This window comes from Lasioglossum baleicum, chromosome 10 (assembly GCF_051020765.1).
Source record: "Lasioglossum baleicum chromosome 10, iyLasBale1, whole genome shotgun sequence".
NCBI classification, from domain to species: domain Eukaryota; kingdom Metazoa; phylum Arthropoda; class Insecta; order Hymenoptera; family Halictidae; genus Lasioglossum; species Lasioglossum baleicum.
Window position 1 is genome coordinate 8,996,098 of NC_134938.1, and position 24,739 is coordinate 9,020,836.

The following is a 24,739-nucleotide window of genomic DNA, read 5'->3' on the forward strand; positions in this document are numbered from 1 at the left end:
GTCCGGATAGTCAAACGGTACACGTCAACCATCCAATATACTCGAACTGAAGTACCTCGAACATTCAGATGTGCATTGAAACTTAAAACTTGTCGAATCGTATTGAAGAAACAAAGTAAGTTTTATTTTTTGCTCTTGTTTCTGGCAATTAATGCAAGAATTCAATAAAAAATTCTTTATACTATACATTCAACCCTTAGCCTACAGTGTGTGGGTTCATTTAAGTTCATCATCGTTATTCAGTGTGTAACAATAAAATATATAAAAAAAAAACTTTGTAAAAACCACGCTTATATTAAAATGCATTGAACAGGAGTAAATAATTTTTTTCCTGGTTCTCCATAAAATACCGAATCCAGTTAAATGATTAATAATATTTTCCCCAAAATTTTAAACAATTAGTTCAAAATTTCTTCTGTTATAAAATTTAATATGAATTTAAATAAAATCATGACATCAATCACTATAAATAAAAGCGTGGAGCGTCCACGAAGATAATATTAAGCGTGGTAAAATGTAATGAAATTGATAGGTGCTGAATGGGATGGAATATACAGGTGAATGTACACCGGTGAAGTTCAAAAACACGATTAAAAACATTGATAAACGAATGTCTGAATGGACCCAAGCGTCAATTGCCACAAACGTTCATTACGTGACAATTAATAACAGCTATCGAAATTCACGGTGTTCGCTTTACATTGGTGTATCTATAAAATAAAATACACGATCCAATTACCCCAAATTACATTGAAAATATAGGCCACACTATGCAGTAGAACGTAATCAAGAAACCACTTGGACGTCCGGGAGAAATTGAATAAATTCCCGTTCGTGGAAGCACATTGCTGACCTTATTAGCTAATGAACCCCCGAAACCCCGAGATTACCGTAAATCCTACCAGTATCTTCCTTTTTATTAATAATCTTCTTAGATCCCCGAGTCACAAAGGATCAGCGACGGATGAAGGTTCCTTTTTTTTTCTTAAGAGAAAGAGACTCTCGAACGGCCTAATCAAATGACAGACGGCAAGATGAAAGAAGCCGCGCATATCGACTCCAGGGCAGAGATAAAGAGATTCGATGGAACCGTAGCTCGCAACGGATGAAGGAGGTAGGGTTGAACATAGTCGGGCCGTGTATGGTGCGAGGATAGTGCGAGCGAAAGACGGTGGAAGGCGACGCAGAACCACCAGGACGGCTTATGGATTCTCCCCTTCCACCAACCGAACTTTTGCGTGGTAACCCTTCGTATAAAAGGTTGGCTAGTGTCAGGACAGTTAGGTCGTCGACGTGACCCGAGAATTCGCTTGGAACAACCTCCATTTGTACGGGGAATCACATCCTGGCCAGAAGAAAAAATACAGACTGAACGAAAAATGTGGGACGTAGAATCAAAGAGCCCTTCGCCATTCTCCAAACCATTTTATACCGAGAATGAATTTCTGTCTTTTGGAATTCGTCGTTGTGCACGTACGTGCATCCTTCAGCAACGAAGGTGTATAAAAAATATGTGAATTGGTTACATCATCGTTGATATTCAAGAATAAGAGTTCGCTTGGTAGAACCTCTATTTGTACGGGGTATTACGTCCTTGCCAGAAGAAAAAATACAGACTGGACCAAAAACGTGGGACGTAGAATCGAAGAGCCCTTCGCCATTCTCCAAACAGTTTTATACCGAGAACGAATTTCTGTCTTTTGTAATTCGTCGTTGAATTAAACAGTATATGTATAAATGAAGAAAATATATGAACTGGTTAAGAGTTATCGTCGATATTCACGAATAAAGGTAATCTCGAAGCCAGACTCATATCGTAAATTTAACGACAGCGCGTTTGCTCGAAGGTTAAACCCCAGTCAGCTGAGGACTAAGCCCCACGAACACGCACATATAGTCGAGAAGCAGATGGCCATGACTTGGACCTTCGTAGAAGGGTGTCCCCTACAATTTTCAACTGTTCCTACCACGAAAACGAAGCCCCAACATACGGAATATTAAAGGACACTTCAGCTAGTAATTTATGTTACCGTTGGATTCCGAGTCGACACGTTTACAAGAAAATCTCGAGAGGTTTATCCAACTACTGGTTTTACAAGATTATCGTCGAAATGGGGTTTTCTTGCGTTTTGGCGGTAACTCGAACGGGATGAACGAACAAGTGTTTTTCTGTTGCTCGGCGATTAGAGAACAGGATATTCACGAACTGGGTCGCGAGAACTGGAACTAATCTCGTCGAGTTGCTCAGCACTCTGTCGTAAATGGATATTAGTCAGTAATTATTGGACCGAGGACTATTGTGCAGGGTGACAGACCTAGCGAATTCCTTATATAAACATCATTATGATGCTATTTTTAATAATGTGGAATAACAGTCGAGGTGAAGACGAATTCAAGGACCTTGAAGTAACCTTGAGTAGCAAAAACAATACGATAGTTGTATTCTTTCTATTGATAATTTTAGTAAGTAGAAAAAAATACAATTATATACTTAAATTTGTGACCTTGAAATCGTGTGAATAATGTAACCTTGAAAAAATTGTATGCTAACCACAGAATTAGCCCTGTCGAACCCAATTATGTTTTCCTACGATATTCTGTTTTCATTATCAATAATAAATGTTTCAGGTGTTTGAGGTGACCACCCAGTTATTAAATTGATCTGAAAATTTATGTATCTAATATTAGTTGAGGGAGTAATATTATTTATAGGAATTTTGTATAGAATTTAGAAATATTATTAAATTAATATGAAGATTTCAAGGGTGTAAAGTGATTCGAACAATGATGGGCGGTGCTTCCCGTGAAATGATCTTAAACGGCTCGACGCCGGCTCCATGGACGACCAAGACGCATTACACCCCTTTGCTCGAGTTCAATAGGGTCGAAAAACGGCGACACGTTTGTGAATTAGAGAGTGATCGATTGTCTCGGGGACTGGAAGGTGCCCATAACACTCGCATACTCGTGTACCCTTCCATAGAAGCGGAGGGGCAACCTACGCGATTTCCCGAGGTACCATGGGAGTTTACCCCTTCGGCAACCCCATGTCTGCTCGCACCCCCCCGGTGTGATTTTTAATGGCTGGCATTAAGACCTTTGTCCGCGACGAAGGTCGGTCCGACCTGCACTCCCGGCTCGCGGAATACGATTTATGAATGAAAGAGAAATATTGCTGGTATCTGGAAAAACAACAGGAGTCGCGATCCGCCGCGCCGTAGGGTATAAAACATTTATTTGCTCTGACAATACGGCGAACATACAGAACCCTTCTGCAAACTTGCTTGCACGTTATCCCGGCCGTTGTGCAACTGTGGCTGTCCGTCACGGACGACAGTATTATTCGCCCGTTTCGATTCGATAGCCAATACAATTCCTGTCCTTTGTGTGCCAATCGCCGGCCAATTATTAATTATCGATTTATTGCCGAACAAACTTGAAGAACCGGCGAAGTCCCGGACCACCATTGTTCCCGGTTTGTCGAACCAGCGTACTGACATGTCGGCGCGGCGGTTCGAAAAGTTAATCGCCCTCGGCAAATGAAATTGCTAATTCAACCTCAAAATTCGCGGGAAACTCGGATTAACTGCTAATCAATAGACCTGAGAGTCATCCAATACGTTCACTTCCATTCGCGGAGATATTAGGCTGGAGGTAAAGTTCTGTCGTGTTTTAAATAGGTGATTTTGCTTGTAAATCAAAAAAACATATTGCTATTGAGCCATTAGGAGATTGATTCAAATGTTTTCTTTAAAATACGACAGAACTTTGTGGATGAACACAATAAATTATCACGTGATTCGAGAAAAAAATATAGTTTTGAAGATAATAAAATGGGAACTGGTTTTAACAAATTGAATATAAACGCAATTGTATCTAGATCGCCTTACATTCGTCAATAAGCACACACCGGCATACTTATGCCTCATTCTCACCGCGCTTCGCGCCTAAAACCAAGTTCACAAACTTTCCCTCCAACTTGATAGTTTCGAGATAACAAATATTATCGGATCACTGGGAATGTAATCATGGGGATCGGCGGGAAAGTAATAATATTAATGCATACCAAGATTCCCATTTAGATAATCCGTCTAATTTCAATGCGCTCGTTACGTTATCGAGTACCAGTTAGTTTTATCATCAACACGAAAGAGTCAATGAAGAAAGAACTGTGAAACAATTCTTTATCGGCCATGAAGATGTGTTATACCCGCAGAGAAAACGATACAAAATAGCAACATCAAATTAACGTCGAAATTTATAGGTCTTTTAAAGTTCACTTTTCCCTGATTAAATCCACGACTTTTATGAAACATGAAGATGGTCATAAATAAAAATGAAAAAGCTAGACATACATAGTACTATTTTCGGGATAGTATAATGCGCAACGATATCGAGCATAAAATTGCTTTTCTTTTTATCGGACGAGGGTTCTAAAACACTTGTATACTTCACAATATCCCAGAAAACGCGCAAGTGCCGTATTATCCCCATTGTAATCGGTTCAAAGGCGGCTGGCTGCTCACACATGCCGCTGACAGAGTCATAAACAACATCGACGTCCATCGACGCGGCCATTCGTCTTTCCGAGCACAATTAGATCCTTTCCGGCCCGTTCGACCCTTTGATCTTCATATCGGTGATATACGGGGCCCGTGCCGCGTGAACAAATCGTTGTTCCTTCAGTTGTTAGTTACAGTAACCAAATCTCCTTGGTACGGAGTTAACTACTGAAGGGAGTACAGTAAATTTTCTATAGACGCGAAAATTTTTGTACGACAGATGCGAAAAAAATATCCCCTCCCCAACTTATCGGTGTGAACCACTACTAACGCGACGCGGAGAGTCGCAGTCGTCGGCACAGTTCAAATGCCCGTGCGTCATCACAATGTAACACCAATATTTAATCTTCTTTATTTTTCATTATTTTCTTATGGAACTTTCAGCAACATATTCCTGGCATTTTTCTAATGCAAAATGATATCAAACACGATATAATTTCAACTGTATTTAGTGGTTTAATCGATGATGAGAGATTCGAACGCAAGGAAGGACAGCGCATCAGAAAGAAAGAGACGCGGACAGTTGCCGTGGTATCTCTTTACACGCGCTGCCCTTCTCTACGTTCAACTCAGCCTTTGAAGCTTAAAAAATAGGTACCCGTATGCGATAGATGCGAAGAAATCCCCCCGAGGCCTTCGCGTCTGTAGAAAATTTACTGTAGACCCTTTTGCAGAATTACAAGGGTGCGGTATGCGCCTTTTCTCGATAATGCAAAGATGGACTATTTCAGTAGTCGAAAGCGCTAGATGAAAGATCAATCTAGGCAGCGTAATTTGCATTATTCGGACGCATACAGCTATTTCCATAATGCTGCGACAGCTACACTGCGGAGCACGAGAGAAAACTAGCGGGAAGGGAAGGGGAAAGAAGCCTGACCATTCATATTGCCTTTGCGTTGGTCTTGCCCCGTTCTCCTCTCGCTAGTTTTCACTCGTGCTCCGCACTGTACATGCTGCCGAATAATGCAAATTACTCCTCGTAAACGTAAAAAAATAGGACTTTTGAGAGCGATCGCGGCATAGATTGACGTTTTATCTAGCGCTTTTGACTACTGAAAACCTCCACCTTTGCATTATGGAGAAATGAGAAGGCGTTTCCCCCTTAAGGTCTACCCCCTTAATCTGGTAACACTAGCCCAGATTGACCGACATCTTACGCATGTTCGCAAGGTGCGGCGCATCGTAGGTCGCGACGAGGGTTTCGAGACGTCAGTCACGGCGGCTATGATCCCGGGACGGGCTGAGGCGCTATAGTTTACAGTATCAATCATAGCGAGCAATAAACGGTGCCCGCGCGCAGCGGGGTGAAGAGGGTTGCTAAGATACAGAGCGGTTAATGGCACTATTACGTCTAGGCCGGCCAACCTCGTAGGCCGCGAGGGGGTTTGCGGGGGTGGGACAAAGGGGTAAAGGGTGGACGGGCGCGGATGATGTCGTCGCAACGTGCTACCAGCTGTGACTTATGACGTATCACGGCGAACGAACAACGCCGTGTGCCCCCCCAGGCGGGCTTCAAAACTGAGCCGTTCCCGCGAGGCACGTTCAATAAGCCATGATTTATCGAGGGCCACATTACGCGCGGCCCTTTAAACTCTTTTTGCTGTAATAATGCGTCGCCGGGACCTGTTCAGCGCCGCTACCAAACGTCAACGATGAAGTCGCCGCGAATAAGAGACGACCGAAAGATTAACTCTCTCTTTTTTTCGATAGCGAAACTGCCGCGCCGGCGGAAACTGTGCGAGAGCACCGTGCCGGAAACATTTATCGCGTCACTTGAATATTAAGCACGTCATTATTCAAGTCCCCCGTGTTATTCGTACTCGGAAATTAATTACTACCGGGTATTTATTGCGAAAATGTGCGAGAGCAAGTTGGATGCGAGTCGTTTCATCCATCATGTTGTTGGATATTATAAACAGTACTTGTGAGAGTACTGCAAGATATTTACGTTTTTCAGAAGTTCATTCACACATTGTATGTTACACACGTGTTAGCGCGTTTTTCATATGTCGTTGATATAACCGAGATCCGATAAAAATTCACGGTATGCTCGTTGTTGCAACGAGCCGAACATTCACCGCGTTATTGCACCGAGATAATTGAATTTAACCCAGCAAAGATACCAATAAAATATTCTGTGTAACAGACCTGACGGGATTTTCATCGAAAAGACCCATCGAAAATCAAATTTTCAAAGTCACATTGATTTTCGTACCAATTTTTCGAAACATCGGCCACTGTGAATCGTGGTCTGAAAGCGACTCCAGTGAGCCATCAAAATGAATCAACAGCTTCGAAAACAAAGAACGAACGAGCGCGCGGCCGCGTGAACGGGGAGTTCATGCACTCCCTACCCCGGCTAACTCGTTGTAATGCAAATTATAATGCCGCTTAGGAGTACAACGATTCAACAGTGGTATCAACGTCGCGATTTAATTACGAGTGTGACGCGAGCGAGAAAGCATACCGGCGATTAAGTAAATCGCTCGTGTTTTGTTATTGCCCGGCAAATGCAACGGAGCGTCGAGCACCGTGCCCCCGTGTGATGAGATTAATTAGCTGCCATGCCTCAGACGTTTATCATGAACGCGATAACGGAGTATGATGACGACGGTTAGTTCTGCGAAAATATCTAAATCGCACGCGTTAATACGCTTCTTTTGGATAACGCGCACAGACAGAGCTTTTCGCACCAGCTCTACTTTATTACGGTAATTACGGAACAAGACAGCTTGCAGGATTAATAAGACGTCCCACTTTCGTAATTATCAAAATTGTAATGATTAGTAAATTTATTGTAATTTATACAAACTTTGAAATTGAAGGGGTAATTCAGATTAAAATATAAATTAGAGTTACGCGATCTAAGAAACGGCACGGACCCGAGGATTTTTCTTTTCTGTATACTTTTAATATTGAAAAGTAATATTACTACATACTATATGCTACAGTATTATGGATGTTACGGGTAATTATAAAACAAGACAGCTTGCAGGATTAATAAGACATCCTTCTTCTGTGATTATGAAAATTGTAATGATCAGACTGCAGATTTTATGCGTTCACTAAAAAAATAGAAGAACTACACGAACTGAGAAACGACACGGTCCCGAGGATTTTTCTTCTCTGTACTTTAATATTAAAAAGTAATGTTACTATATGCTACAATATTATGGATGTTACGGGTAATTATAAAACAAGACAGCTTTCAGGATTAATAAGACGTCCTTTTCCTGTGATTATCAAAATTGTAATGATCAGACTGCAGATTTTATGCGTTCATAAAAAAATAGTAGAACTACACGATCCGAAAAACATTAAAAAATTATATTACGACAAATTCATGAATTGTAAAGTGTTGCCAATAATTCAAGAATTTTTTCAATAGCTCGAATTTGATGTTCGGAAACACACCTAAGGGTGTTTCCAGTGTGGTCCTCTCACAGAGTTGTATTTCGCGAAATACAGAAAAGGAGATCGTGAGTTCGACGTAATAGTTGAACGAGCTGACATCGCGAACGCCGCGTGCGTCGATCGTTATATCCGCGGCGGAGGAATTGAATTACGAACAGGGATGAATTCGTTCGACAAGTGAACGTCTTTACAGTGTTCCGAATGAGGGGGAATAAAAACGGCAGCGATGTTGGAATATTACCCGTAGATTAAACCGCCGTTCATTTGCACGTCTGCTACTTGAAAAGTAATTACCTCGTTGTCATCGACAGACCACCACTTAGCCACGGGGAGAGTCAACAGCTGCGAGGGCGAACCTCTTCATTATTTTCCAATACCTCCGCGCTTTGGCCGGTTATCTCTCAGAATGCGAGCACCGGTTTTACCTAGGAACCCCCGCGAAACTATATTTTTATAGGCCAACCAGTACTCTCCATTGTGTTCCATTCCCTTAGTTCCGATTCTCCGAACGTACTCGAGATTTCACGATCGAAATTCAATATAATTCAGAGACCCTGGAAGCACAAATTGCAAACGTAACTTTCTTATTGTCCGTCCTAATTTATTTGACTCTTTCCAGTGTGTTCCCATCTCTTAATTCTAGTTCTTCGAACTTACTCGAAGTTTCACTAACCTAACTTAAAAATACTAAAGAAAGCTTAAAAGTCAATATTTTATATAATGATTCTAAGCAAAACTGTTAGGTTAGGTCACGATTGAAATTGCTATTGCTGTTGAAGCTTAGACTTTCATTTAACTCTATTTCTATATCTACACTAACGAGCATAACTGATTCAATACTCTTTAAATCAGAATAACTTTTTTATGAATGGACCAAACGACTTCAATTTCTCTGTAAGGTCGGTTCATTTGGTCGGAATTGCGTAGAAAATAGAAAAAATAGATTTTTACTATTATACTTTTTTAGCTGAGCCAATAAAATTTCATTGAAATTGGATAATTGGTTTAACGGTTAATAAACGATTAAAAGTGGTAAAAAGGCCGAAAATCTTGAAAAATTGCAACTTTTACCACTTTTGAACGTTTATAGCTCGTAATCCAATTAGCCAGTAAGCTTCGTGACTTGTGCAATCATAACTTCACCAAAAATTTTTCATTTTTATTTTTAAAAAATCTCCGTTCTTAAAATACAGACAGAGCAATCGAGTGTAACAGAAAGTTCACGCCCAAGGTTTGCAAACAACGTACTTATTTTCCAGCATTGTATGCAGTTTTTAAGAAGTGCAAGACTCGGTCGAATTTTTAAACGAGTCTGCGTTGGCTGAAGTTAGTTTTTGTTCCCGAGGATTTTATATGAAACCTAAATAGGTATTTCGAAGTTCAACGAAAGACCCGTGGTTCCAGTGGGTTAGTTTCGGAATTGTACAAGGGTCTCACGTAAGGATTGCTCTTTGTGAGAATTGTCCGGGGATTCTTGGAAATGAGCTTGCACCGAGCGAGGGATTAGGGGTTTCGTGTTAGACACAAACGAGGTGCAGGGCTTTCCACGACCCAATACGCGACGCTGTCTCTGTTTTCCTTTTAACGTAACCAAAGATAACTCCTGAACACTTTAACAGGTTCCGTGCGAAACTGCAATGAAGAGTTGCATTTCCTCCGACGCCAGAAAAGTAAATACGTTTCACGTGAAACGGGTATCTCGCAAAAAACGATCAAATTGCATTTTAAACTTCATTTATTTACCGGTGTACGTTTTCGATGATTTCAAAGCTCCATTTGTTTTTGAGCCTGTTTGGTTGAAGTCAAAGTTGTGACAGTCTCAGAATCTAATACGAGTAGAAGAAAATTTGACATGGCTTCTAAAAATGATTCATTTCAACCGATGAATTTACATTACTTTAATACAAGATAGATTCTTCGATCACGTGAACATTAACATACATGTAGAATTATCACGAATATCATAAAATCGAGAAAACATTTACGCAATCCTTATGTTATAAATTCGTATATGAAAAACTATGACTACATTCTTGACGTTTAATTTTAGCACGTACAGTTTGAATAACAAAAACCGAGAACCATGAATTGGCACAAAGACCCACATAATATCAGAGAACATATCTACACATGTAACAATATTGTTACGACGGCAAGAGATGAAGTTGCCTCCCCCTGAAGATATCGCAGAGATCGACAGAAGTCGTCTGTCGATCGATACTGCGGTTTCCGGACAACAAGGTTGTTGTTGTCAAGAGGACAGCTGACAGACACTCTCGAGCCTTTGACACGAGAACACGCGCTTACGATATTCCTTCATTAACTGTATTAATAAAATAGTGTTGTGGTTCCGTACTCATTTTTCATTATGTGTTCACCGGCGAGACGGGGCCGAAGCCTCCGCAACAATATAATTGTTTCATGGTTTCCGCTTACGATTGTCCGCTCTGTGAAAGTGCCTCTGAAGGAAGGATTGGGAACGGTCGAATCAAAACTCGCACGTGCACGGTGCGTGCTGTAGCAATAGGACAGGACGCATTCGCTCAGAAGAAGGAACAACATGTGTCGAAAGGGAACGCGTCTCGCCGCGGTCACGGGGCTGCTTATTAACGATGTCGTAAAAGTTGTGGCCGCAAAGGGTTGTTGATTAGGTTGTGGGCGTACGTACAGCGCACGTGGACGCTCGCGGACGTTTGTTCATTCATCGTCGAACGGGATGGCGTAGCTCCGTTCCGCTCGTGCGCAGCTTCCTGGGACGTTCAACCCTCTCAGCACGCGTCATACTTAATCGCGCTAATAATAATCGGAGAGCGCGCGCAATCTCTTCCAAATACAGTTCGAGGGTGTTTCGAATCAAAACACCGTGGCATGCGCGCGAAGCTGCTTTCGCTGTCGGGTTATTTAACTAACCAGCGACTTCAAAGTGTTCGCGTTTGAAGCATTTACACAGCAACGGGAAACCAGCGAGGGGTTGAAGAGAGATAGAGGAGGTTGTAAGGTGAGGGGTTGAAACACGCAGGTGGAGGACGAAGGAGAGTAACCTACGAGCCGTTTGGGAACAGTAGAAACGTTGCGATTTACACGGACGTGCCGCATATAATCCCCGCTGAGGGATTGGCCCGGCCTAGGTGAGAAACGAGAGGAACCGTAGTCGCAGAGATCTTGTTTCTACCACTGTTCGCTCCATATTTTTGAATTAGCTGGTAAACGATAATTCACTGCCGCGGTTTCTCGCACTGTTATCCTCTTGCTCAGATCCTGCTGAGCTGCTTCTCTTTCTGTCCAGTTCACCGACCGAGCTAACCAACTGCGAACGGTTGCAAGCATCGTCCGGGATTTTAGTGAAATTTATTCTTTGAGTAGATTGCGTACATATGTTCAATGTTTAGCGTGATGCTGGAATTGAACGAAATACCAGGTCGTCGTCCCGCAAGCAACGTGGCATGTCGTAGCTTGTTTTTGAAACACAGAACACGATGACGATCATCCGTCTTCTGTGCACAATTCTATGGATTGTAGGAAACTAACCCTTAGCAATCGAGTGGTGACCCAGAGTCGCCGCTAAAAATTGCTGTACCGTTTACATTATTAAATATGCTGGTATCTAATCAATTATTAAACATTTAAGTATTTTGTATGAGGCATTCTATCAATTTCATATCTATAAAAAGAAAGAATGTGGAGTGGAATTATTCCAGGTCGGATGAAATGTTTAATTTTCAAGTTAAAAAATAACTACAGTAAGGAGCATAACTGATTCAACACACTTTAAATCAGAATAACTTTTTTATGAATGAGCCAAACGACTTATTTTTTAAAAATAGAAATGAAAAATTTTGGGTAGAGTTATGACTGCACAAGTCACAAAGACGACAAGACGGATCCGTGTGTGGCTGCCTTAAGAATCTGTGTCCGCGTGCACATCGAATAAAAGCGAAACGACGCCGTAAACCGATATTTCGAAGCCGATTGCGCGTTTTACCCCGGCGGCTGGACAAACAAGAGTGAATGACTCCATCAACGAGTTTGTACTTTCATTTAATTGCGAATGTACAAACCACGGGACTTCATTCAACCGTTCTAAACAGGCGGCATTCATCTCGGGGCCATTGCGTTGCGACATTAAGTAACGAGTAAATCGTGAGATAAGATCGAACAAAGCGCCCTAACCGCGATTCCGTTCGAACGTTGCACGCGGACGCAATCGTGGACCTTTATGCGTCCACTGATGCGATTAGATGGAAACGAATAGTTGTGTCCTGTAGGGCAGGAGAGAGTGCTAGGGACCGGTCTCTTTGTGGGGAGAGTTTATCGTGAAAGCGCGCGGCACGAAATCACGTCGCAAATTTTATAGAGATCGCAATTCGAGCGCCGCCGCCGCGGTTTAATGCCGTTATGGACCACCGGAATCGAAACGAGGCGAGGGCTCGGCGGGCTTCTATGCGCATTAAAATCGTTATTAGAAAGGGAATATTGCACTACCCCCCGCCGAAAATGTTACATCACGATCACGTGATTGTCGAATGATTTATTTCGACGTATATTAAACACGACAAGCTGCAGTGTGTATTCTGAATTAGACGAATATGGTATGAGACATTTTTGAAAAATATTAATACAATTATTCTCTACACTACGAAAGAACAAATATATTCATTTAGATTTATATTATGTATTCGACACATATGTATGGTATAAGAGACATTTTCGGAAAATATTAATAAAATGATGCACTCTTCTGTTGTCTTACCTCCATATGTGGTAATTACAACGAAATTGAAATGTTCCGAATGACTGGGGATAATTAAAGTTCTCTTCAAATTTCAATTTGCTCTTTCTGTACAGTATGAAAGGACAAATATATTCATTTATATTATACATTAAACAAATATGGTATAAGGAAATTTTAGAAAAATTTTAATACAGTGATTGATTCTCCACACTATGAAAGAACAAATATATTCATTTAGATTTATATTATACATATATTCGACATGTATGGAATAATAAACATTTTCGAAGAATATTAATAAAATGATGGACACTTTTGTTGTCTTACCTCCATGTGGTAATTACAACGAAATTGAAATGTTCTGAATGACTGGATATAATTAAAGTTCTCTTTAAATTTTAATTTGCTCTTTCTCTACACATTATGAAAGAATAAATATACTCATTTAGATTATACATTAAACAAGAGTATGGTATAAGAGACATTTTAGAAAAAGATTAATAATATGATGGACTCTTTTGTTGTCTTACCTCCATTCGATAATTACAACGAAATTGAAATGTTCCGAATGACTGGGGATAATGAAACTTCTCAACATTATGAAAGAACAAATGCATTCATTTTTACGGTAACAGTTTCTTCATATTGTAACATTGCATTACGAACAAAATGAATGTTCACGCTGCAATAAACGCGTTGATTACCGGATAAGTAAACGCTGCGGAAGTCGAGCAATTCCGCGCCGGTAAGAATAGAGTTTTACCTTTTGCAAATAAGATCGAAGACGTTTCGAGTGCGGCTGTCGTTCGGGCGAATCTGTTTGAAAGAATAAACCCTTCGCGGCGATGTCATACCGCTCGACCTCATTTTTATGCAACGTGTCCGCGGAGCAGTCGGTCGAGTGACGTTGAAAATAATGCAGTCTGCACCTTACGAAGACGGTGATGCAATTTACTTTTAGACAGTCCGATGACGTTCGTTTCATTGTTGTAGAACAACCGATGCTCTCGAGACTTATTATGAAAACGTATCGACAAAGAATTTCTGATGAATTCCTACTGCGCCCGGGACGCGTAAAAAGCGGCGCTCGAGTATCGGGAATGCGAAATATTTGTTGGAAATAAATACAGAGGTGAATTCGCGTATCAATGTCGTGCGGCAACAATGAGCACGTGTTGTATATTCAAATATTTTTGCCCATTGTACCGGCGCATTTACACGGCCACGAAATTATTAGTTCATCGAGACGAACAGCAAAAAGGTTAAAGTTATCCCGTAATACCTGTCTGTATTTAACGAACGCCGTGCACACACCGAACGCAATATGGTTTCGCAGAAAGTATTATAATGTCGATAGCTACAGGAAGAATTAAGTTCCGCTAAGAGCATTAAATAACCAATCGCAAACTTCTGAAGGCCAATTCAGCTTGATCGAATTAGTTGTCTCGTTACGAGGAACGCAATTTTCCGCGTCAAACTTTCATGCAGTTCACCTGCCGGAATTATACAGTAAAACGCCATTATTATTCCCGGCTCCAGTGACAGCTTGCCACCGTGAAATATTGCGGCGATTTCGCCATGATATACATCGCCACCGTGCGCTGTCGGTCCTTCCTTTTTACCGCGGAATTATTCCAAACGTTGCCAGCTGCCAAGAATATTTAGCAGAATCAAACAAAATATTTTTTATACTGAATATATTATCGGATAACAGAAATTCGTAGCTTCGAGTTTCTATCTTTTACGGAGTAACGCGTTCACGTAGTATTTCTAACGGTGTGTTTCACTTTTTCATATTTAATTATCACACAGTTAAGTGTCTGCTTGTCTGTATGCAACTTGGCTTCAAAATGGCAACTATTTCAATTGCATACGACAAATTCAAAAGAGTAAACCACGCGGACGAACTGCACTCTCTTTAAACTTTATTGAAGCTCGGACTAATTAGAATGTACAGAAGCGTTTCCTAAGGGAATCGCACTTTTTTCCCGTTGTATTGTACAAAGACGACGCTAATGTGGGTCATTGCTGTTATAAATTAAACAATGGGAGTGAAAATGGAAATGATCAACGTGAACGACCAGAAAACTCAAGCTTTGATTCGTCGACAGAATATGTTGGTTACAAGGGTGCTTATCTTGATCAATAAGTAGACAACAGATCTTTATGCAAAATAAAAATGTTCTACCCGAATTGCAACGAAAAAAAGGAGTGAAATAGAAATTTAGTTTCCTTCTTAAAATGTTTAACAATATTTCTAAATTCTTCTAATATTTTTACTGTTTTAAATTGCAGCAACACATTTTTGTCATAAACGCATAAAATCCGCAGTCTATTAAGTTTCATTAAGCAAAAAGTTTTGATCAAGATCGCTCGGAACAACGGGACATTTCACGAATCACCTGTTGGTTATCGAAACGCAAAATTAGCGTCGGAGAGTGTGATCAGCGAGGACGAATGATGATCCGCGAAATCGGATTGTCGCGTATCGCGGGTCCGACGAGAAGTTTGACTGATTGTTTTTTGTCGTGCGATGAGCCGACACGGGAAGCAATTTGAGGCGGGATCGAAGCGAAACCTTGATTACCAGCGTGACTAACGAGACTCCGTTCTTCGTAGGAAACGGCTATAGCTGTTCGTTCGTTCGTACCTATCTCCGGAGAATCGATTTAGCGACGACGATGCCCGATCGGCGTGCCCCGACCGGTTCCCCGGCAATGAAAGATCGATTTCACATTTGTAATCGGACGAGCTTAACATCGATGTCCTCGCGAGAACAAAAGAAAAATTGCAGCCGCGCCGAAACGGGGGGCCATTGTTGCGCTTCCGCGTAATCGTCCGAGCGAAAATTCGGGTCGAGAATTCCAAAGAGGGAGGCAGATACATCGATACCATTGGATATGGGATCGATCAAGCCTCCTCGCGAACACAACCGGACGAACGCCCGCAGAAAAGGAAGTCACTCGGAGATTTTCGAACGCGTTCGACCGACTTTGTAACTTACTTGCCGAGTCACGGTTCGATTAAGCGAAATATCAGGAAATGTTTGGACGAGAATGTGATGGCGACTGGGGAGCTCGTCTCTTAGGAAACTAACACACATTTTTCTCCGAGAACCACCAACTTCAACGACACCGGCACCGCGCCGGCGAATTTTATTTACGAAGCTAAATTTCGTCGCGGTAATTGAATTCCTCCGACTCCGATACTGTTTGTTGATTGAATGCAAATTTGCGAGCGGATGCGTAAGACGGAAAGAGGAAACGTATCGGTCGTTTGTGGGAAACCTTCGTGTTGTCAGTTGATTAGAATCAGACAGCGGATTCTGTGCTTGCGGCGACTGTAGAAAGTTGGTGAAACGCGAAACGAGAATGAGATTAGAAGAGATTAAGAATAGAGCGGTTTTAAATCAATTCTTATTTGACTTCTGTCGAGATTGACACTGAATATTTTGCTTCAAGAACATTGCCTTTAAAAATATTGCAAATACACTGGCGTGCAAAATTAAGGATCGATAATTTTCGTTCAAGAATTGCAGTCCAGTAAAAGAGTACAGTAAAGTACAACGTCGTAGAATATTAGTTCTAGTTTCATTTTAAAGCTTGAACCTTCTACTTTCGAATCCCACTGTTCGTTTCTCCCAATAAAGTTTGTACACTATGTAAGGGGTGAGAAAGAGAACGTACATTTTATAGTTCTGAAAATATTGCAAATTTAGATATTCGTACAGACTTAAAAAAATTTGTATAATGAATGGAACTAGTCTCATTTTAAAGCTTGAACCTTCTACTTTCGAATCCTACTGTTCGATTCTCCCAACAAAGCTTTTACACTATGTAACGGGTGAGAAAATGAACATACAACAGTGCAAACATACAACAAACATTAAAAAAATTTCTGTAGCTAATGGAAGTTATTGAACATTGGAAAAAATCGGGAATTTTTCACCGTTAGTTTCAAGCGCGAGCATATGTACGTTTTCAGCCGAACGAATTTACGTTAAAACCCGACAACGCGATTATGTTGCACGTCACGTGGTCAGGAATTTTTGGACGACAATGTATGGCGCGAGGACGCCAGGACCAAACGGTAGTCACTGTCGAGAGTATTCTTCCACCCTTCCCGCGTTTCGTGTTTCATTCTCAGTCCAGCGTATGAAAAGGCTCGATGCGCGCGGTACCAGGACAGGGTCATTTAATACATAGGTACATATGTCAAACAATAAGCGCAGTAGATACACTAAAATCTCATATTCGCCCCGAAGCATCCCCCTGCCCAGCCTTTCCGCCACTAGAAAGGATATCATTTCAATAGATGCTGTTCGCTCTGCTCGCCGGCAACCACGTCCACCACTATCGTCCGTCAGTGTAAAATCAAATGCGGACTTGGCTCGCGTTCTATTACAATACGCCATATTTCAGTGCATTACTGACAAAAAGTTTCGCCGCTGTTCTTTTCCCTTTACCGGCGTACATGCATGTTCAGTTCTCTTTTTTTCATTTTTCCATCGTTTCGCCTGCGCCAAGTATGCACAAGCATTACTGTAACTTTCGCGTTTGTTTCGACGATGACACTCCTATTACTAGACCGTCGATGTTTATGCAAGATTCTTTCTACGCTGACCGAAACGAAACCGGAATTCGAAAAGTTCCTTTGGAAATCGAATCTGTAAGTTCCAGGTGAAATGGAACATAATTTAATATAAATTGACCACTAGACTGCGGATCTTTATGCAAAATAAACAATGTTCGCTTTGATTGCAGGACAGAGGAGTCACATAAATATTTTATTCTTCTTTTAATTATCCTATTAAGCTAAGACTTGTGATCAATGTCCTTAAATATTGGGTTGACAAATAAGTTCGTTCGGTTTTTGTGATTTATTCCAATGTAAAAAACCGAACGAACTTATTTGTCAACCCAATATTTAAGGACATTGATCACAAGTCTTAGCTTAATAGGATAATTACACGTAATCTTCGTGACCGCTCCACGCTTTTATTTATGGTCACTAATGTCATGATTTTATTTAAATTTATATTAAATTTTTCCATCTATTCCGGCACTAATTTTATAACAGAAGAAATTTTGAACCAATTGCTGAAAACTTTGAGGAAAAATATTATTAATCATTTAACAGGATTCGGTATTTTATGGAGAACCAGAAAAAAAATGATTTCCTCCTTTTTAGTGCATTTTAATATAAGCGTGGTTTTTAACAAGTTTTTATCAAAGTATTTCGTAAGAAAGTATTTGAACCTAGCACCGTCGTCCAAGAAAGCAATTAAAGGCGAGTGCATAGCTGCGAGTCAGTTGTAAGTAGAAACGACCAGCACTGGTCAGACAGAGTATTGAAAAACCATGGATGCTATCGGACTCCGTAGGCTTTGAAGAAACTTCATTCCAATATTCTGTAATTATTATTTTCGATTTCCAATTAATCTGAAACTCCGCTTTTCCGATCGGTTTAGACACGATGCGTGTACAATTAACGGTATTTACATGTTCTATCGCTTCCCGCGATAAAGTTCGTGATACTTGTCACGATAAACATCGGATTAAACATTCATCGACAAGATCTTGGAGAATGAGCGTTCAAGCTCTTGAAAAAAACAGTTTCCCGTATTTACCGAGGCACAGTACACGCGGAGAACCTAATCTGCGCTCTTTCCCTAAGCGGCCTGTATTCTGAGAACAAAGGCAACACCAAGTAGAATACCGAGAAAGTAAAAGGAGAGAGAGATCGCGTCGACGTTAAAGCAAACCGGCCGAGTCTAATTCCAAAGGAAAAACGCGAGATGCTAACGTGTCGCCGTAGGCGCAATGCGACATTCCTCGGCAAACATGATGGTTATAGGTAAAAAGCTTTCGTATGCTTTTAGATGTAGGTTAGTTTCGAGTTTCTGACTCGAATAAAACGACAGCTGCCCTGTTTCATTCGCGAACACGCTGTTCCAAGTGGATACCGAGTATGTACTACACACAGCACACAGCGATGCATCCAGAGAAATTGCTCGAAATATACCAACAAAATTAATTAGTGTAAATAACTCGAAACATTCTGTAGCATCATTATTAAAAGTTGCCGGACGTTATTATACATATGTTGCATCACTTACAGTACTATTATTTACAGTTCAGTGTTTATTCGAGATCGCCGAAACAACGCTCGAAAGCTCTAATGTTGTTGTTGTGACTAACTTCTACGATACGAGGGAACAGTTTTAATTACGCAAGTAGTCAAACTCGAATGAAATTACACCGGTAACTGCGAATTCATAAATTTTCTCTATCGTGTGCACACCGTTTTCGGTAATGTACAGTGACTCCCACAAATATTCGGACACTCTTAAAAAGCCGATAACTTTTTTACAATTGGGCTATACGATTCGACCAGTTTTTCAAAATGTATAGTGTAGTACCGAGTTTTGTGCGACTCTACATTCTACAGGTTTCAGAAAGCCTTCCAAATCGATTTTTCTTTGTATTCATTGTTCTCATGGATGAAAACAGATGTTCGCGAGACGAAATCATAATTTGATAAGACAGAACAGAGAGACAGACAGATAAAAAGTGCCAGTCGGATAAATATCCAAATACGATTACAAGAGCTCAGTTATCGAAAAATTCGCCACTGCAAAATCGTCGAGGAATTTTCAACGTCGTCGACCGACTTGAAACATCAGCTTGTTAAACGACATTGTAACGACCTCAAATAATTGGTAATCGGATCGTGCATCACGAGCTAAATACACTCCTTGATTGACTCGAGTCAAGGTTTGAAAAAAAATCGTAGCAACTGAGAAAAGCAAAATGTAGAAAAATGTCGATTATGAATTTGTCACTTCAGAACCGTAAAAAAGAAACCGTGCAGCATGAACCTGTGAAATTGCTCACAAAGAATTCATTTCGCTGCGTAACATATGCAGCAGCGCGGAACAAAGCTACAGAGCAGCCGTAGGAAAACAAACAACAATAAGCCAGGCGAAGAAACATTCGGGCTGCTCCGGGCATCAACCTGACAATTCCCCCAGCTGAGTGTCATAAACCCAATATTGCAGTACTATACACAGGTTGCCCCGATACTCGGTCGAACACAAACGAGCATACCGGGTGTACCGAGGGGAACCAATCACGTCCCCGAGTTTACGGGCTGCGAGCCCGGCCAAACAAACCCGAGCACGCGTATCGAGCGTACGGTGTTTTATCACGATCTCGTTTTGGTAAGGCAAACACAGCGGGGACGGCAATTCGGGTGTTTCGATGAGAAATTTCCTACCTCGAGATCCGGCTGCTCGGCGCGTCTCAGCATCCGTCGTGGCGCGGCGTCACTCAATTATGCAACGTTTGTAAACCACTGACGGCGGGTATGATTATTTAATTGTGTAACCCAATCAAGGCGACCCGTTTAGGCGACATGCACGGAGACAGAGCGAGAGAGAAAGAGAGAGAATATCGACAGAGTATCTCTCCCTCCTGGTATCGAGGTCGACGTATTGGGCGCACTGTCTAACGTCGTTCGCGGTGTATCGACAGCACATAACGTCTCGCGTCACGTTGCATCAGGAAACGGGTGCACGCTCTCGAACCTCCCGCCACGGTCACGCGGTCTGCTTCGTCCGGCGGTCACGTAAACATCACACACAGGCACACCGACACGTACATCAGCACACTACGTCCACGGAACCAACAGAACTGGAAACAAAAATTGACCGAGGTGACACCCGATCGGCGAGGATCCTCGAACTCACGAGTCACTGAACGTCAATCCCTCGATCCTCATGCTCCGTGCGAGAGCAGCTCTCCCGGCGGACTTCTTCGATCCTCTGGAACTCCTAGTCACCCGCGCAACATTCACCGCAAAAAAAAAACAAGAGAAACAATTTCCACAAGGACGTTAGAACTCACTGATCCTCGTCAACAAGCGTGCACGTACTCGGTGTTTAGGGGTCGGCGGGGATCATCCTCGCGTCGACGACACTTCGGGTACGTAACACATGTGACCGTGCCGAAACTGGGCCACTCGCCGGACCGACCGGCGCTAAGGAACACACACGCGGTCTCGCAACCTGGGTGCACCCCTTCTGCACCGCGGAGGTCCACGCGAGTCGGGGCGATCGTCGACAGAGCGGAAACCGGCTCCGGGGGAACGCGAGCACGAAGAACTCTCGCGGGTACAGGCAACGACCGTCGATTCGTCGGTCGAAACGTCGCAATTGCGGGCCAGAAGCACGGAGAGAAAAGGCGCGGAAACCCTCCGCTCGCGAAACGGTCCGGTGACTGAATCGAGCGGTGGACGAGGGACGAGCGACGAGGAAAACAGGCGACGAGGCGAGAATGGTGGGGGTAACTGGAAAAGGGTGGTTGAAGATACACCCATGCTGCGCGGCTGCGCACCTCGGCGTTCACCCCCGCACCTTCCCGAACCGTCTGCGTGTCTGTCCTCGGGTTCTGTCCCGTTCTAGCAGCCCGATCTGCTGGTCGCCTCGTCCCGATCCATCCACCCTCACCTACCTCCTCCTCCTCCTACCGTCGTTCCTCTCTCTCTCTCTCTCTCTCTCTCTCCCTTCATCTTCGAAAGGTAGGCGCGCGGCTCGGTTCCTTAGGTTTAGGTACGTGCCTTTATTACCGGCCATTATTTCTCCGGAATGCTGTTAACCGTAACGCAACGAAATGATAAATTAATTTGTTCTATCGCGCGCACCCTGCCGGGCCTCGACGAGGCTCAGGCGAGGGCGGGAAACTGTATCATGCCCGATGAGGGCCCTGCCCACCCACGCACCCAACGACCGGCGAAGTTATAGGGTGTGCGGAGAAGATGCGGCGAGCCGGACCGAAGCTCGATATTGCCGGTAGGGTCTCAAGTGTTCCCCACTCGGCCCGCCTCGATGGAATAATTATTTTCTTTTTGCCCCAGACTCTTCCCCGGGTCCTCGATCAACCGGCCTCCGAATGAACGGGGCGGTTTTCGGCGATCGACCTTCTGCCGATGCCTCCTTCGACCATTATTATCAGAAAATGTTCTCCGCGAATAACTGAAAATGTTGCGAGCAACGACATTTTTCCTCATCTTTCGAAGTAGCAGGAACCCTAAGTGTATAACCAAAAAGGAAAATAGTCATCGAATAACAAGTATTTCATCGACTAAAATCGTATTGGTTACAAATAAGGATTATTAGTAACCGAACATTTTTTCTCTTGTTGGTAAATGTTATCGTTCAGAGAAATTCATCTCGATTACTTATAACAGTTATCAATAGACTGCGGATCTTTATGCAAAATAAATTCATTCTTCTTTTAATTATCTTATTAAGGTGAAGCTAACACACTGGTGTCCTTAAATCTTTGTAATACCTCCATTCTTTTAAATTGTACGTACCCATTTTTGTCATAAATGCATAAAATCCGCAGTCTAGTTATCAATCAGAGAAATTTATTTCGATCGCCCGTAACAGTTATCGATACGAGAAATTTATTTCTATCGCAAATAACAGTTGTTGATGCGAGAAATTTATTTCTATCGCTCATAACAGTTATCGATACAAGAAATTTATTTCTATCGCTGATAACAGTTATCGATACGAGAAATTTATTTCGATCGCTCATAACAATCATCGATGAGAGAAATTTATTTCAATCGCTCATAACAGTTATCAGTGGGAGAAGTTCATTTCGATCGCTCATAACAGTTATTGATGAAGGAAATTTGTAACAGTTATTATTAAATAGTACAACTTTCTAATGGTAGACAATCAATTATTTCATAAATTTGTGTTTCATAAAATTAATTGGTACAATAAAAATTTAGTGTGACAAACATGAGTTTTTCCAAATTTTCTCCTGACAAATTACACCGCAAGTCATCTAACGTTAATTTTAGAGCAGAAAAGGTTCGTTCAACACTAACCTGAGTTGCGGGCACCGCGTGAATTATGCACGCTAGTTTTGATAAATACGGAGTATATATTTATAAATATTTCTGATTTTCCCAGTAATCTATAATATTTTCGTCTATATCGATACGTTCTTTTCCGATAGTTCTCAATTTCAACTAATTTCGGGACAACTCATATTGTTCAATTCATTTTCCGAGGAGGACGAATCCACTTCCATTGCTCTTACAGAATTTTGCAAGGAAATCCATGTTTAATTTTCGAGTTAAAGTAGCTCCGACTGCAAAGGGTCAAAAATATAGATATTAGGAGTATACTGAATTTGTTTATGAAACTATATTTTGCTGCATGTTTTTCACTGTCTCAAGTGAAAATGGCCGACGTTAATATGCATTGGTCCTGAAGAGAAATAATTTGTACTTCTATCTTTGCGAAACTCCTGCGAAATTGGCTTGGCCACTTAGGCTCAGCCACTAGAAGTTTAGAGTGGGCAGGAAGGAGCCAACTATTCTCGTGTTACGCGAATGTTTCATCGTTTCGCCGCGGACATAAACAGACAGTCCACCTTGTACACACAATAATACTGGTTTTGCTCGTCGTCCTTATCGAGAACCAATTCAGCAAACTGTTTCCCGTTCGAGAATCCGGATGTATTAATATAATCATAGCAGGGGAATTTAACGAGACAGTAAAACGAGACTTTTTTCAATGGAAGAGTTGTTCGAGGCTATTTGGTTTGCAGTCTTTAAATCGTCGAATCACGCGCGCGTTTCATCGATCCTGATTTTATTAAGTCTGAAGAGTGAGGGAGCTTCGAAACTGATCTTCCACGTGCTATCCATCGATTTAGGTAAAGTTCGTTAAGTACGTCTATTACTCTTCGAGCGTAATGTGCTGAGCATCCGTTGCGCTGCAACCGCATTGTTTGACGAACATTTAACAGCATTTAACGTCTTTCTTGTTAGAGAGTGCTACGAATATTTATCCTAATGTAAACAAATTTATTTTACCACCGAATGCGACTGAAATCGATGCAGCGTTCATTTCGAAGAAGAAAGATCGATGTGTAAATTAGACTTGAGCTTGGGTTTAGGCTTGGATTAGCTAGTTTACGCCAGTTATGTTAGATCCAAATTCCATAGTTTCTAACCGGGTTAGACACTGTACGTTAGTTAGATCAGGTCAGATCTGGGTAAATTAATTTGCTTTGTTCGCGTTTCGTCTCGATCAGCCAGCGACGTTATACACGAAACCATGCTATGTGTTACTCGATTAAAATACTGCACCTTTATGGTGCAATATAACGAAGCGAAGTAAATGTCTCTGCTCACGAACATGCGCCTATTACCAACATGCAGTGTTCTCCTAGTTTTCAATGCGCGTTCTTCAATGTTTTAAAAACATACTTGCAATACTTCAACTAGATTCATTGAAATTATACTTGGAGTGTGGGTTAGGTCCCAGGATGGAGCCAAGTACAATTCCAAAATGAAATTAATCACCAGGGACTCGGTAACTGAACGACCCAACTGTTTGTAGCGTTCGGTCATAAATAATGTTAAATAGAGCATTAAATGTTGATGTGGAGCAACGATTATAATCCTATAATAATCGTCGAACAATAAAACTTTCTCGGAGGAGTAAATATATCTGGATCGCCGGCAAAGGCGCACGTCTTTTTGCTTTCGAAACCGATTGACTATGGCGTAATCGACAAAGGAGAACTTTCGAAACTATTTTTACGGTGTCCCATTAACGGCATGTAAACCGATTCATTAAAATAGAGGCGTCCTCAAGCTATATTATTGGGTGGGCAAGAAGTGAAATAAAACCGAATTTCTTTATCAAAGAATATATTTTCTTATTTATTCTTTTTGGCAAAAGATCGTCGCACAAAAGAGAAAATATTGGGCTCTATTTCACCTAAAAATACCGAAATTACTTTCTTGCCAACCGAATATAACGATATCAACGAGTTTGACACGAGATATCCGTGTGACTTCATTATCGACGCTAATCGAATACACCTATTCATACGAATCCATTATCGGCGGAAATTCGAACAATAAACAATCCGGAGGGGGCGCGCGTATAATCTTTATTCCGGCCGGGTGGCGGCAGTTTTCTATCGATAAACGC

At 41.7% G+C, this 24,739-nt stretch overlaps 1 protein-coding gene across 2 annotated transcripts in view; it reads right to left on the reverse strand.

The window, feature by feature from the left end:
- Window positions 1-24,739, reverse strand: part of Sema2a (Semaphorin 2a) — a 712,886-nt gene that overhangs the window by 566,451 nt on the left and 121,696 nt on the right. Inside the window, exon 1 of one of the 2 annotated variants that reach the window (XM_076432557.1) lies at window positions 19,987-21,764. The exons of the other annotated variant lie outside the window; for it this stretch is intronic. The gene's annotated coding sequence lies outside the window, so the exon portion shown is untranslated. Of the gene's footprint in view, window positions 1-19,986; window positions 21,765-24,739 lie in introns of those variants that run through there. 2 annotated transcript variants of the gene reach the window in all.